This window comes from Taeniopygia guttata, chromosome 1A (assembly GCF_048771995.1).
Source record: "Taeniopygia guttata chromosome 1A, bTaeGut7.mat, whole genome shotgun sequence".
In the NCBI taxonomy this organism is placed as follows: Eukaryota; Metazoa; Chordata; class Aves; order Passeriformes; family Estrildidae; genus Taeniopygia; species Taeniopygia guttata.
In genome coordinates, this window is record NC_133025.1 from 60,792,565 (window position 1) to 60,809,162 (window position 16,598).

Sequence of the window (16,598 nt, forward strand, 5' to 3'; positions counted from 1 at the left end):
ATTAAACATGTTGACATGAATTGCAGAGTAAACCTGGTGTTTTCAGCATGAGTACCACAAAACAGAAACACAAGCGGGCACTAATTTAATATTCCCCCTTCATTTAGCAAGTGCTTGAATGAGGTATTTTCTGTTTCTCGCACTAAGCCAGATAAGCTATGTTCACTTAAAGCTCCTGCTTGCTTCCAGAAGGATCAAAAACTGTGGAGCAAAAAATAAGGAAAAAAAAGAAGTTGAAAGATACACTTCCACATACACACACATGAGTTTGCATGAGACCACATCTCTGTACCTTCAGTAGCAAGGTGTTGCTTACACATGCCCAGCACAAATTCTTTACATCAAGTAAGAACCCTGGATGTTTTTCCTTTGAGAAAGTGTTCCTTATGTTACTAGCAAATGAGCAAAGATGAGATCTGGTGTCTTTAGTTCCTTGTGCATACACACACGAGAGCTCACGAATTGCACTGCTACATTTGTGTGTGTGTATGAGATAACAGCATACAGATAGACTCCTATAGATAGATTCCAGTCCTAATAGAGTCATAAACACACACTTCACCAAGTACTTGGGACACACTGATCTTAATAATAAACATGGAGCATTATTATCTTATGGAAAGTATGTTCCATAGGAAATTTATGTAGATTCCTGAGGTACACTGTAACATCACACATGCATATTTATAGCTTCACAAGTCTCTTCCAGCCTCAACCATTCTGTGATAGCCAAGCTATACTTGTCCAAATCTTAAGTTCTTTAATTTCTTAAAATGTAATTTCAAACCAAGAACTGCCAGTTAAAGGAATTTAACATAATGCCAATTTAGGCCATGACTTGATGGTGGTGTTCTCTCTTCCATCCTTTTTGCCCCAAACAAGACACATTTTTATGTTCCAAGGAAAACAGTACATCTCAAAATTAACACTGCAGGATCCTCAGCTTTCTGAAACACAAGTTTTGTGATAAGAGAGGCAAGTTGAGTAGATTTAGATGTGAAATCCCAAATAGATCAATAAAACTGAATTCAGACACAAAGATGAGCACATACCTCTTTTAAGTTCCTTTTCAGATACATTATTGCAGAGTCTCAAGCTACATAAGAAAGCAGCAGTGACAGACAGACAGGCAATGCTTACATGTATAAGAAGCAAAGAGCATTGCTAGGTCTTAAAACCTACCTTCCACATCTGTGCTAACATGCCTAACTTTACCTACATGAAATACAGTTAATAATACAAGTTTTAAAATATCCATTCTTTCCACTAAAAGTTTGTGTTTTCTCCCAAGGCCAGGCACAATGCACAGTATCATACTTCAAAGCTTGAACAAGCAGTGACCTTTAAGTAACACAGCACTTGCACGTGCTTGGGATATGCTGCTTCTTTGATGTTCAGGCTGTAGCCATATTCTGATGTGCCTACAGTGCTACCTCTTATTTCCTACCAGGGAAATGCTGAAAGGTAGTAGTTAATTGGGATCAAGTGCTGTCAACAGAAACAAACCGTGCAATACTATGCTCCAGTTTGACTCAAACAAGATTTGAAAAGTACAATTCTAATTAGGATCCATCAACGCTTCAAAAAGTTACTGTGAGAATATGACAAGATTCCTTCAAACTTATGTGGAAACAGCAAACCACAGTCTTAGTGATACCTTCATGAAAAACAAGTTGCTAACTACCACTGCATTGCTCTATTTGCCAATTCCCACAAGGCCAAAAGAAGGAGCATAACAGTAAACCTGATCCCCATATTGCTCTGACAAATTAGACTGGCTGATATAATTAAAATCTGGAGGAGGTGAAGTCAGAGAGAAAGAGAACATTAACACAGCTGGGCTGGCATCACCACAGGAATCCTAATGAATGTATTAAGGTAGCAGAACACACTTGATGACTGTATGTATTTTATGACTTAGTGGCCTAGATTACTGAAATTGCAACATACTTCTCAAGAGCTGATTCATCAAGATATTAACATCCATGGCACACGCATCAACAGTATCCTGAGCCACATCTGTGTGAGTGCAGCCAACAGAGCCAGGGAAGCAATTTCCCTCCCTGACACTCATGGAACCACCTGCTTGAGGGGCCTTACACAGACGCTGAGGGAACTGGGGTTTGAGCCTGCAGAGGAGGAGGCTTCAGGAGAACCTGAAAAGGCTGGCAGCCTTTTCACACCCCTACGAACCGGTCACCAAGACAGAGCTGCTCTCCTGACTCAGGTTCAAAGTAGTTTAAACAGAGAAAATATGGATTTAAAAGTGCAACTGAATTTTTTACTATGAGGATATAGAGCAGCCACTGTGGACTCTCCATCTTCAAGACTTCTATGCAATCCCTGAGTAACCTACTCTGAATTCAACTTTAGGCAGAAGATCCCTTTCTGTATGTCTGTGTGAGTCTAAGACATTTTCATCTCACTCCAGCAAAAATGAAAAGGCTAAGACCATGGAAAGAAGCCCAAGTCAATTATTTTCCTCACATTTAGTTGAAGACCAGATTCTTTCTCCTCTAAGAGTAGGAACATAGCAGCTCTTAGGTTTCCAAGCAGGCTTCTCTGCATCTGTGATGATACTGAATAATGTTACTTCATTTTTTTTTCATTTCTGAGTCTTAGTTTTGGGCTTTTGGCTTGTTTTTTCAAGCAGCAGACGTGACAGGAGATATACACAGGATATTCTATTGCAAAATATGAAGATTATTTTAGGCCTTGGTGCTACTGGATTCCAAGGCCTATGGCAGACAACAGCTGCTTTGGCTTAGAATACAGGCAGCTGTGGCTTGCAGCCATCAAGTCTGTTACAGGAGCTCACCACATTCTGCAGATCTATTGAAATATTTGTGGACAGAGGCTCCCTTTCCAGGACATCACAGCAGCCTTGCTTAGCTGATCTGACAGCCCCTTGCACCAATATCAATGACTTTGCTCATGTCCATTTCAACCAAGGTAACGTCCACAGAACACTCTTCCACCTCTACACCACCTAGGTAAGCATGTATTTAACATTTTAATGTTGGAAACTCAGAACTCATGGCAACAAAAACTGTTGCTCCTGCTATGTTAATTTTAAAGATATTTGCTCTGTCTCAGCATTATTTCCCAGAGAGACATTAGGTTTATTTCAGCTCTCCCAAAAGTGGAGATCCTTGACTCTTTCTTGGAAGTAAAAAAATAAAATAAAAAAAATCTTAGAATCTAAATGTAGGGTACCTTTGTGACATCCTAAACATTTCCTCAGGGAACTAGTTTAGAAAAAAGAGGGTTTTGGCCTTATGGAAGAGGAAGGGAAGATGAAGGTTCCAAGCACACCATCCCGAGCCAAAATAAGCAGACGCAGAGTGTCCAGCTGTGAGGAAAGGGTAACAGGCTAACTCAGCTGCTGAATCATTTTTTCAGCTAGTCTTTCCAAGAGCAAAACACAGGAGTTTCCAGCCACTGAGATGATAATACAAAATTGAGAATTCAGAATAGGTTCCCACAAGAGACAGTAACACAAGTGGAACATTTGCTTTTTAAACAATGCAGCTTTTCTCATTCTCTTGCGTACAGCTCCTGAACCAGAAGCCACAACAAATAGATGTGGCCATGAGAAGCAGGCTGTTTGCTCTGCCATGGTTTAGATCTGCGACTTGACGTGGATAAAGAGAGGTCCAACACAGACTCATTTTGCTTGAAACACACAACACTTGCTAGTGTAGCCTTTCCCTATCCTGGCAGCAGCAGCAGAAGAGAAAAATGGTGCTAAACATCATCCAGTATTCAACACTGCCCTCCAAATCAGCTGAATTTGTACAAATTCGCATCAACACTGCAGTGTACATTTATGTACTTCTAGTCACACACTCTCCTATGCTCAGTCCACAAAACCCAGTAATTAGATGATAGTTTGCTGATTTCCAACCACTGCTGTAAAAGTGATTCTTAATTCTCTTGTCTTCTTTCATCAGAACAAAAAGAAACTAGATGGAAATTAAATATAAGAATTAGTTATGTGACTAGAGACAGCTTTTCCATGACAATCAAAAATTCAAAAACCTCTTTAGTTCTAAAGCAAAGTGAAAACGGAAGACATCTCTCTTTGAAGTTCTGAAAAAATCCAGGGATAAATGTTGAACAGCAAATCACATGATACCTTTCAGTCTTTTTAATCACCATTGTAATAGGAAGTTCCAAGTCAGTCTGGCAAGCTGCCACTGTTTTGGTGGTTACAGTATTTTTGTTTTCCATGTCAAGCTTTAAAAAGCATTTTATGAGTACCTCAAAATGAGCAAGTTTGTTTTGTGGGTTGTGTGTACAGCCTTGTTATTTTTTGGGGATATTTTTTGTTTGTTTAAAGTTTCGTTCTCTCCTGTTTTACATTTTATATTGCATCAGAATAACCTTTCTTCTGGAACAGAATTCCAGACAATCCGTAAAAAAAATCCTGATTTTGAAAATCATTGACACTGACAGAAAAATATATTACCACTGAATGCTCCTGTTGAAGATTTCCTCATTAGTGTTCTATACTAGTGATCACACACTCCTCCAGACAAAAATGGGCACCACAGCCTTGTGACTGTTACTTTGCTCTACTACTCAGGCCAGTTTTGGTGCTTCATTTCTCCCCAACAGCTGGCACACCTGCCTTTCTGCTTCCTCCTCACAACATTTCAACTGCTCCCTGACACACAGCTGAAATCCTTGAGAACTGCCAGCTATGTTCAACTTAAAGCGTGAGGAATGGAAAAGGAGGAAAACCCATCCAAAATCACATCCTGTGAATGCACCACCCTCACAGAGGCCATATATGCCACCACGATCACACATTACAACTATATTCTGAAATTGCTTCCACTCCCAACATCCAGGATGTTTCCAATTACTTCGAAATTTCTGAATTCAGCAAGCAAAAATAAATGTCAATCAGATCTTCCATGCTCTAATGATGACTTTTGTTGCATCCAGCATTACTTAACATTCTCACTTAGTTTCACTCTGAAACAAGGATTAAAAAAAAAATTTAAATATCAATGTCAGACGTGTAATTCCATCTGCAGCAAATGCTCAAATGACAAAAATAATATGTGTGAAAAAATGTAGGATGATTTCAAAACACATAATTATTTATGCCAGTGATTTCTAAGTTTCATGGTTAAATTCTAAATTAAATTAAATTCATGCAGTTAAGTTCAGCACACTGAATCACAGCACTTCCGAGTGCACTGACAGACTCAAGGCAAAAAGTAAAGTGGTAGCAGTTTCCTGGAATTCCTCAGAGTTTGCTATTGTAATTGTGAAGTGACTTTAGTACTGCTAAATATTTTTAAGAAGCTGTAAAGAATAAGTTGAGTATAGCACCCTAAACTTCATAGCCAAGCTGGGGGCTTGAGAAAAGAAGAAAAGGAGAAAGCTGGTAGGTTAGAAGACTGGAAATTGCACAGAGACATTTATTAAAGGCATTCATGATTCTCTGCTTCCACATTCCCTTGTATGCAGAGCTTCCAATATTTTACTGACGGGTCAATGAATGAACCATTAATTTTTAGTACGTGTGTTAAGGATGTGCACTCTGTTACAGGTTAAGTACAAAACTATCCTTGATGCTAATTAAATTTTTCACTAGGTTAAAGCATAGTAAAACAAAGTGTTTCTGGAAAGGATTGTAAAATGCCTTTTTAGAATATTGCAGAAACAGTAAATGGGAGCGTGCAGGACCCAGCTGGCTACTACAGTGAGCAGACAGTTTAATGGCATTTGCTGCTTGTGTTTTACATCAGACCAACCAAAGAAGCCCTCAGAAGCCCGAGCCAGCCACATAACCCCATTTAGTGCAGTAAATAATACATCACTCTGAGCAACGCCAAACTCACTCTATTTTATATGAAATGTCATGTTTTCCTAGAAACATATAAATAATGGAAGTATGGGCCTTTTGAAAGGAGAAAAATCCCAACAAAAACCTGCCACCTCAAATCTCACAATTACAAAAACTGTTTTCTGTCAAGACTAACAAAAAAAAAGCCTACTGGGGACGGTTCCAAAGGAGGCCAATGCAAGTACAAATCGATTCCCGAGCTGGAAGAAGCTTTAGACATACACTGTTCTGCAGAGAGCAATTCATGTCTTTTTCCTAGTATTTTATGATACCTTCAAGTCACAAAGTATTCTTCATCCAAAATAGAACTGATGGCATGTCCTCTCAAGTCCAAAAGCAAAGCAACTACACTTTCTTTAACTTTTCAAAAATAATTAATTAGCATTTTTTTTATTTTATAATCCCATACAAAAGATCAATCCAGGTGTAAATATGTCTTGTAAATCCCTTTCAACTCTTCCTCCACGTCATTTCATAAGTAAATTCAGTACAGTTTTCATTTGTTCATGCACTAATAGATCCCAACATCTTCACTGGGACATTTAGGAATGGTAAGAGAAGGTTGAAATATTCAGCTTTACTTCCTCATGAGGAACAGGTCCTCTTTTAAACACAATCCAAAAGCAAGATCCTTCCATTTCTCCCTTTCAAGCTCTGCACACTCAGCTGTCAGTTCCTGCCCATATTACCTGGAAGAGTTATTCCAACCTACCATGGTAACTTCAGAGGCTGGAATACCAGACCTATTTAGGGTGCTGAGATTTCTTACATCTCATTTTGGTATTGTGCTTTTGCAGAAATTATCTACTGCAATGTAAAACAAATTGTAAGCACTGTCAGAAACAAGAAATTACTGTGAATTGAGTATAAAATGAACAGAGTAAATTTTTGGTTCATTTTTAGTTGTTTACAAGCCAGATCCAGAAGTTGAACTTGATGACCCTTGTGGCTCCCTTCCAACTCAGGATTATTCTATGACTCAGATGGAATTTATTTCTGCATAATTGAACTAATGTCACAAACTACTTCAGTAACAATTTTACTGAGAAAACAGTCACACATTTTACAAATAAAACCCCCTTATGATTAAGAACTTTGCCTGAAGAAGATACACTCTTGAAATCAGAGTATCCCAGACAGACTAAATGATTTCTCACATGCTGAAACAAAGCAAAGAAAACAGAAGACTTTCAGTGACGTATTTAAAAGATTTGGTAGTATTAAAACAAGGGAAGAAGTGGCATGAGAGAAATACTTTTCAATAGAAAAAAATGTTTAAATAAATGTAAATACATAATCAAGTTAACATTCATAAATATGATGCTTCTGTTCTCACTTGATGGTACCCTGAGAAAAAAAGGTGACTATTTCCACAAATGTCATTTTCCACATTTGATTTATTCTTTTAAAATCAGATTTTACTTGGTTTCCCATCAGCTGTGTGTTCTATAATCTTTTTCTTTAATGAGAATTAGATATATCCTAACAAAGATGTTCTGGATTGCCGGCCTGTTACAGAGTGGCTGGCAGCACTGTATGCCAATGTAAAACCTGGAAAATACCACTGTTTATGAGCATGAGAAAGAAGTCTTTTCTGTCTTTTAAAGAGAAAAGTATTAGTCTAAGGTTTGTAAACTGGTATGGTTGAATGCAAATCTTATTCTTTAACACAGCCAGGTTGGACAGGGCTTGGAGAATCCTGGTCTAGTGGAAGGTGTCCCTGCCCACAGCAGGGGGTGGGAAGAGAGAAGCTTCAATATCCCTTCCAATCCAAACCATTCTGGAATTCTATGACTCTGATCAGCTTAACCAAAGAAGTGAGGGAAATCCCTGTGTATGCATATTATTGAAACGTTTCAAGTTTCTCACACTGCAGAGCAGAAAGGAATTTACTTTGGTTTGGGGTCTTTTTCACATCTTCTATACATTCAGATTAATTCCTCAATGATTCCAGAATTTTGTCAGCAACGGTGCTTCATTTTTAACTGCAATAGGAATCTGAATTACAATCTTTTTACCATGGCTCATTTTTGACATTTGCAACCTGTTTTGCTGATGGAAGTGCAGTTAAAAGTTACTCACAAAGAGTTTTTCCACTGACAGTTTTTACAAAGTGTGACTCTGGCAGCATAAAGTTTTTGTATCTTTTCCATTATAGTTTTGGAAAGTCCCAAACTGCCAAACCACAAAAGAATTCAGAAAACAAGCGGAATGATACCTTAGGTTACAGTAGTGTAACAGTGTAGTATTTGCCCCCTTTCAGCAGTTATCTACAACCACAGCAACAAATAAAACCAGAATAAATCCTTGCATCTTGCACTGCACCCCCATGACCACTGAAGACATCAGCCATCAAATGTCATGGTCCAGTTGCACCATACAGCTCAGATCCACAGAATCACCAACACTGAAAAAGACTTCCAAGATCACCAAATCTGACCTGTGACTGATCCCCACCTTGCCACCCACGCCAGAGCACTGAGAGCCACGTCACTGAACACCTCCAGGGATGGGGACTCCACCACATCCCAGGACGGGGACAGCACCACCTCCCTGGGCAGCCCCTTCCAGCGCCTGTCCAGCCTTTCCATGAAGAAATTACTCCTGATGTCCAACCCGAACTTTCCCTTCAGGGCATTCCCTCTCATCCTGTCTCTTGTTTCCTGAAAGCAGAGCCTGATCCCCACCAGGCTGCATCCTCCTGTCAGGGAGTTATGTAGAGCAAGAAGGTCCCCCCTGAGCATCTTTTTGTCCAGCAGAACCTCCCCAGCTCTCTCAGCAGCTCCTCATATGACTTAGAGAATGCCCAGCTGCACTCTAAAATACCATCACTGGTCCTGAATGCCTGCCCCACCCCAGACAAGCAGTTAAATGCACTACTTAACAAACCTCTCCATGGGTTGGGAGATGTTTTTATTTTGAGAACTATTTTCACAGAAAACAAATTACTGGAGAGGTTAGGAAGCAGAGAATGTCACGAGGTTAATACAGGAGCAGGGCACATTGCAGCTGGAAAACCATATGTGGCGATTCAAGAGGTGAGCAAATGAACTAGCAAGGATCTGCCAAAGGTTTACCCACACAGAACATTTTGAGGAGCAAGTCTCCATTGCCCAAGCCAATGGGACCCAAGGTCTAATCCCTCCCAGTGTGATAAAAAAGACTTACAACAACCATTGCAAGAGATGTGGAACGTAGGGTGGAAGGAAGGACAAAATGAATCAACCTCATCTGAAGTGAACAACACACTAGTGAAGTCTGAAGGCTGCAACCTCAGCTTGGGTTGATACAGCTCATTTCACAGCAGAGCTCCTGAGTGCATGAGCAGACATAGAGCTGGGATGCCAGAATTTGGCACTGCCTTGCTGCATTTTTTAGATGGTCCCTGGGGATGCTGGCTCCTGAGCACCTCCACAAGTCTGGGCTAACACACAGTGCAGGCCATGGGCTCTTCCCAAGGAAAGGAAAAGCATTTCTGTGATTTGATTTTGGTGGGGGGAGACTGAGGGGTGGAAGAGGAGTATGCTGGGATGTGCACGTGAGCTATGCCAAACTCTGCAATTTGTCCTCGAGGCTAGAAATGGTCCCTCAAAGATTTACTTCCTGTACCTACCATGGACTGGTCCAGCCCTCATGTGACATGGACACTGTTTCTTTGCTGGCAACCCAGACGTACAGAAAGCTGAGCAATTATTCTCTGCATTTACCTGAAATTCTAAGAATACACATTTCCTTCTAATGATTCACCAAGCATAACCTCTGCACAGGATCACACTCTCTTATTAATATAATTTTAACCACCTTGTTGAGATTAAGATCAATTCTACATTTAGAAAACAAGACTCCTGATGTTGTGATTTATATGTCTATAAAAGCCATATATATGGTATGCATGATATACAAAAACTCAGGAATGCATGCTCTAGCACTAAATTTCATGCTGAAAGCTTGCTAATGCCTCAGGCTACTGAGCGAGATCATACATGAAGCTGTACACAAGGAGATTGCATAGCTGTTTCTTAATTTACCTCTAAATTACAACTACCAGAGGGTTTTCTTGACTATTTGTGCCTCTAAATGTCTTGTAGTCTGGTAATAACAACTTCAGGTACTACAAAAGTACGATTCCCCATTGCTAGCTGAAGTCCTATATCTGTGACAAACAAAATTCTAGGTTTTCAAGTTTGCAAAGGTTTTGTTCAAATTGCCTTAAAAACTCCATAACAAATGTATCCTTTCATATGGTTAAGTTACCTGAAAATATTGCACTAAACAAGGCATGTATATATATACTCAAGCACTAAGCCAATTGTTTATACAATTTTGAATGCTGTTTTTATTCATTTATATTGTTACTTATTTTCTTGCAAGAGATGACAGCCTATAAAGACAGTACTGTATATTTTAAATGAAAAAGAAAGAGTTCTTGTTTCAAGACTGTTTCATTAGTCTACATTAAGTATATATACACCATGTTATTAAAAATTATTCAAAAGAAAGCTATGCCAGCACAGCCAACTCCTCCTAGCAAGTCCATTAACAAGAAAAAAAATCTCATATGAGCAGAGCTTGAGGGTACATTTCCATAGATGAAATCTGTACCATAATTAATGTAATCATAAAAACTAGAAACTTTTTCCAAAAAATTTGAATTCTGTAAGTCAATATTTTTTAAAAGAAAGAAAATGTTTATAGGAGTTTAATAATAAACACTTTCATTTGAAGTTGATTTTCAAAGGAGCAGGTCAACACTTTTATAGAAATGCCTGCAGGAACAGGTTGAGAGTAATGGTGGGTCAGAAGGTGAGAGGAGAAAAAGCCTTGAATCAGAACCTCTGACACCTGGTTGATCTACTGTAGGGGAATTATAAGCTTTTTTTTTTTTTCTTTTTCCAGCAGCTACAAATTCTAAAAGCACCTTTTAAAAAGTGCATTGAACCTAAAGGTGCTCATGAACGTGTATAATTGAAGAGCTGGAACTAAGAGGTGACACTCCCAAGCACCAAATTCTCCATTTGGATTGTAGGTTCCTGAAGAAGGGGAAGTGGTTGGTGTCCTCTCAAACTGCCTCTGCTTCCTGTGCCTGGAGCTGTGGGGAACAGGCAGAACTGAGACAACCAAACAGACCTGGCTGGAAAATACTGAGGGAGTGGCATTCAAGTAGCAGGGAACAAAAGTTAGATGCAGGTTAAAGGGAACCTACCAATTTATGACTAATTACACTGAACTGTTTGCATTTTTGTTTGAAAACACTGCTTTCTTTATTATTATTTTTAGCTACAATACGGAATAATTGCCTGAAATAAAGGCCTTCAATATTTCCAAATAAAGCCCTCCAATATTTCCAAAGCCAAATGCACACTCATACATTTCCTGAAGGATGAAGACATTTTTAGAGAAGTTGGAAACTCCTATGTAAAATTTCAAGCTCTGAACAGCTCCATGGGTAGCACTCCTCATTTTCTAAAAAGACAGGAAAAAATTGATTTGAAGGTAAATGCTATAATTTGCCCTTATTAAAATTCAACACATGTTGCCAGCTTCAGTATGACTCCACTGAGCTCCATAATTGTGCTTTAGAACAGTAATTGCTGGACCAAAACCTAAATCCTTCTTATTTTGTTATAGGTAAGATTAATGTCAAACCAAAGCTGACTGTAATGCTAAAACATGCAGAAAAAACAGAGGAGATACTCTTATATTCAACACTTATTCTGGTTTATGAAGAACACAAAAAAATTCTATCTTTACAAAATGAAGCCAATCCTCATCATAGAATCATGGAATGGTTTGGGTTGGAAGGAACTTGAAAGCTCATCTCAATTCATGCTCTGCCATGGGCAGGGACACCTTCCACTAGACCACGTTGCTCCAAGCCCTGTCCAACCTGCCCAATTCAATACTGCACTTCAAATATCAGTCACATTGTAATAATGTAAAAATATTAAAGCAAACTGAAATATTGCACATAAAACCTCAAGAATAACTAGACTGAAATGAAGCACACTGGCTATTTTTACTTTAGAGGCAGTAAACTATCTGAATCTTTTGTTAAAAGCAACAAAATTATATTTTTTTATATTAGACAAGCAGAATGCATAACAAAACTGAAGTCAGAATACTGCACCATACAGAATACAACATTTTTGTATTCTTATATATATTTCAATATTACATATCTACACAGATGCACATATCTATATATATAAATCATACCCACATGAATATATATATATACACATATAAAATTATACAGCAAGTAAACCCCTAAATACCTAACTTCTATTAATTATCTATTTCCTCATTCTTCAGTTAGGGAAAATATTCCAATTCATAAATGAGAACAATAAGACAAGAACACCATTTTCACAGAAAGGCAAGTGCAAATAAAATCAGACAGAGCTTTCTTCTGTCCCTCCTCAGATTACTGCTTTTCCACCTCAGAGAACATTTGTGATAACCAGCCACAATGACTCTGCAATAATTATTATACTGAACTTGAATCCTGTTCTATCTTGCCAAGAATGGCTTTGGTCAAAACCATTCATTATCTGTGTATTGCAACTGCCAAGAGTTCCTACACCTATTTCACCCATTTGGAACTAGCACACTGCAGCAGACTGACCTTGCCTTGGTGCCAGGTGCCCATTAAGTTGCTCTATCACTCCCTTTCCCAATGGGACACAGGAGAGACTAAGATGGAAAACAACCAGCAGGGTGAGATAAGGCAGTTTTATTACAGTACAAGAAAAATAAGCAAGGTTCTGTGTGTACGTAAGCTAAAGAAAAAAACAAGTCAATCTGTACTTCTCATTAGCAGTGATGTTCAGACCCTTCCTGGGAAGCAGGGCTTCAGTACACCTAAGGATTCCTCCAGAAGGCAAACACTGAGGAATTACAAATGCCCCTCCCTCCCTCCTCTCTCCCTTATGAGCTGACATCACATGGTATGGAATATCCCTTTGGCTAATTTGGGTCAGCTGGCCTGGTTGTGTCCCCTCTCAGGACCTTGCCCACTCCCATCCCCTTTGGTGGGGGAAGGAATGTCAGAGGACAATTGGCAGTAGCCAAAACACTGCTGTGTCATCAACACCTGCCCAGCTACTAATGCAAAGCACAGCACTGGGAGGGCTGAGAATCACCTCAGTCAGACCCAGAACACACAGACATTTGTTTTCACTCAATCCTCTACCCGTGTGACAAAGGGCATTTTGGAACTCCAGACTGTGAGGATGTATCTGAAATTTAGGGAGTCAGTCTTGTAGATAGGGATTGTCTGAGCATACTATGTATTATCACTTTCTTTTTCCAAGCAAAGTCCATGGGAGACTCCATCAGTCCTGGAAGGTGGATAAAAAGATGTGCCAACCTGTTGTCTGCTTCCTTAGTCTCCCTCAGGCTAAGCCTATGGGGACCTGAACATACAGTGACTCTCAGGAAGTGCTTCTTCTTGCCCCACTGAGTGACACCCTTATGAGCAACAAGGAGAATCACACTGGTGGCACAGGTGTCTCTTCTGTTAGAGAAGAGTTCAGTGCAGCATATGTGATGGAAGCAATCAGTTTTGTGGTCTTACCCACTGAAAATGCTTCAGGGCAAGACGGAAGGAATCTTTCTAGCAGTCTTTAATTAACTAAATCTTAATACACACACAATCAAGCCCTCTTTTGCATATCTACCTCATTCTGCATTTCATAAACAGCAGAGGATTAATGTACTATCTTCTTGTGCTCTGACTTTCAGCATAGAGATGACTTGACATACTTTAATCTTGCTTCCACTGCTACAAAATCTAAATATAGGCCATGATCCATTCAAGGAACTTAAACTCAATTGTTTTTCTAGTGTCTTTATGAGATCTTTGGTCAATGTCCCTTTGAAATCCCTCCAGCAAACCACTTCTGCCATAACAATCTGAACATTTCTGATTGACTGCAATTATGAGGCGAACTTGGAGACTCACAGTTCTAAACATTTAAATACTCATGAATGAGGCAATTCTTTGTCACTTCTTGATTGAAATACTGAACTTTTTTGGTTAAAGAATAGAAGGCATTCAAACAGCACAGTTAATGTGAATTAGCATGCTGAAGATATCAATAGACTGTAGAAGGAATATTAAGTCTGTTCCCTCTCACAACACAGCAGAAGATCCTGAATGTTTATGAAGCCCTTAAACAATGCAAAAACTGAAGATATTTTTCTAAAATCTCCTTAAAGACTGTAAGTTCTTCTCTTGTCACCTGTTCTACCACTGCTTACATAAAAAGCTAAGTAGGTTTCTTCCAATCGTTGGCTGAGGATAGCAGGCAGATTAAATTATTTGATAGAAGCATGCAGAAGTGACCACCACTTATTTTTATATTATTGCAACCCTCTTATAACATCGGGGCTCTTTGAAGAGCCCACATTTCAAGCAGAAAAGATAAGTGAATGGAGCTGAATGGGCAGAACCTTTGCTTACATGGACTTGTGCAATCTCATCCCCAGCCTCTTTAAAAATGAGACCAGTCCTTTGATTCCTTCAGGTACAGGCATGAATAAACTTGGCTCAAGCACTGCCATGCTGAAAAGCAAGAAGCAGAACCCTGCAGGGCTACAATTTAGAACAAACAGCATCACCCAATGGCAGAAATTCAAATCTGCAGATGACTGTCACTACACTTTCTGCTTACGGTGCTCTTCACTTTACTGAGAATGATATGGGTAACAACAAAAAATCTCTGAGCATCTCTAAATATTTCTCAAGTGACTAGAATTTTAATAACTCATGCCTTATAGAGTCATTTGAAATCAAGATGAAGAAAGGAAAGAGCAACAGCACAAAACCCTTTGGTGGATACCAAGCTTAATTCATGTTTGAAGTAGTTACTACAGGTATGACAACTACTACTCAGCCTGCTGGACCAGGAAAGAAGTTCCAGAAATCTCTTGAGAACTCTTCCATATAAAGGTCAATTAACCTTATTTTTAGATTTTTGTCTGGGAAAATGGGCATTTTACACTTTCAACAGGCACATTAAAAAGAAATGCTACAGATGCAGTTTCAACACTTAGGTAAATGCTGAAAGAGGTCTGTAAACAGCTGTTTGACACTGGTACCAAGCTTTCCTTTAAAAAGGGCTGGAGTCCTGTGCTGTACCACTATGGTGGTAAGGTTAAATACCAAAGAGGGCTCAAAAAAACCCACCAACATCCAGAGCCAAAAGGAAGCCAGGAAGCCTACATGACGGTACCTACCTACAGCCAGCTTGTTTTCTTTTTTAACTTTCCATTCTTTGTATGATCAAGGGTTCAAGTGAAATTGGCCAAACTGGAGAAGTCACAAAGAATCAACTGTATCTATCAGCTTTCAACAACTGGAGGGGCAGGAAGAGAGAATAGGAGCAGGGCAAGAAGGAACATTAACTTGCTGCTGCTAAAGGGGCAGCAAAACAGAACAAAGTTTTGTGTTATTCTCTAAGGACAAATGAGTCACCTTGTAACAAAAATAATCCATCGCTTTACAAACAATACTGCTGCACACCATGCATTCATCTCTGACCTCAAGGCAAAAGTCTCACACAAACCCTTTATTACTCATACTGTCCTGCCCCTTGAGAGCCTGATTCTCTTTTGTTTACCAGTCCCTATGCTTGGATGGAAATCTTAGCACCTTATCAAGGATTCATGATTGCAAAAAAGCTGAAGACTAACATAATAACAACATGGGACCAGGACTAAAGATAGTTCCCTTAAATGACGCAGCAGATACTCTGAAAGACACTCATGGAGCTTTTCAAAAAACTGTAGGTGAGAAAGAACTATTTGTTAAATAACTTAGTGTAGTGAAAGGTCAAGGGGGAATGGCTTCAGACTGAAAGAGGGTAAAAGTTTAGATTAGGTATTATGAAGACATTCTTCCCTGTGAGGCAGGAGAGGCCATGGCACAGGTTTCCCAGAAAAGCTGTGGCTGCCCCATCTCTGGAAGTCTCCAAGGCCAGGCTGGACAGGCATTGGAGCAAGTGGGGATAGTGGAAAGTGTCCCTGCCCACGGCAGGGGGTGACACAAGATGGTCTTTAAAACCCCTTGCAACCCAAACTATTCTGTGACTTTACAAAAACAAAGCCTCTGTCTTTATTATGAGCTTTTCTATTTTATAATCACTACAGGAAGAAAATGAAGTTGAGGAGCTGGGTGGTCACAGTTTGATCTATGGATGTTGGCACCTTTTGCTAACTAAGTGGATCAGTTGCACAGCTTGTCCTCATGAAAAAAAAGGAATTGAAAACTGAATTCGAAACAAGTCAAATCTTGTTCATATTTTCAGGCAGAACAGTCTTCAAATTAGGAAGCCTGTGTCATATAAAACAATTTGGCTTAGAGATCTACATAGACATATAAATCCAAGCTAATTTAGATACACTAAATAGTATCCAGATGTTTTACTTGCTACTTCTATTAAGATTAATTTTAACAGTAGAAGATTTTTCTGTTCCCTTTCCTCCCAGAAGACTTCCTTTTTTCATCTCTGCATTGATAAAAAAACAGCATTACAGCATTAGAGAAAGCAGTGCTACCATTTCAAATAAATAGGGGCACATGAAAAAAATTATCCCTCATAAATTGTTCATCTCATTACAGTGACTCTACCTAGGTAAGAAGGTGCCAGTACCAATGGGAACTACATATTTTATTTTTCCCCCCTATATGAACAACTGAACAGCTATACCAAAGAAACAGATTCCAAGATTA

General features: G+C 39.2%; 1 protein-coding gene across 2 annotated transcripts in view; it reads right to left on the bottom strand.

Annotated features, from left to right (window-relative positions):
* The window catches only part of ATXN10 (ataxin 10), a 77,457-nt gene that overhangs the window by 17,340 nt on the left and 43,519 nt on the right, over nt 1-16,598 (bottom strand). The gene's annotated exons all lie outside the window — the stretch shown is intronic.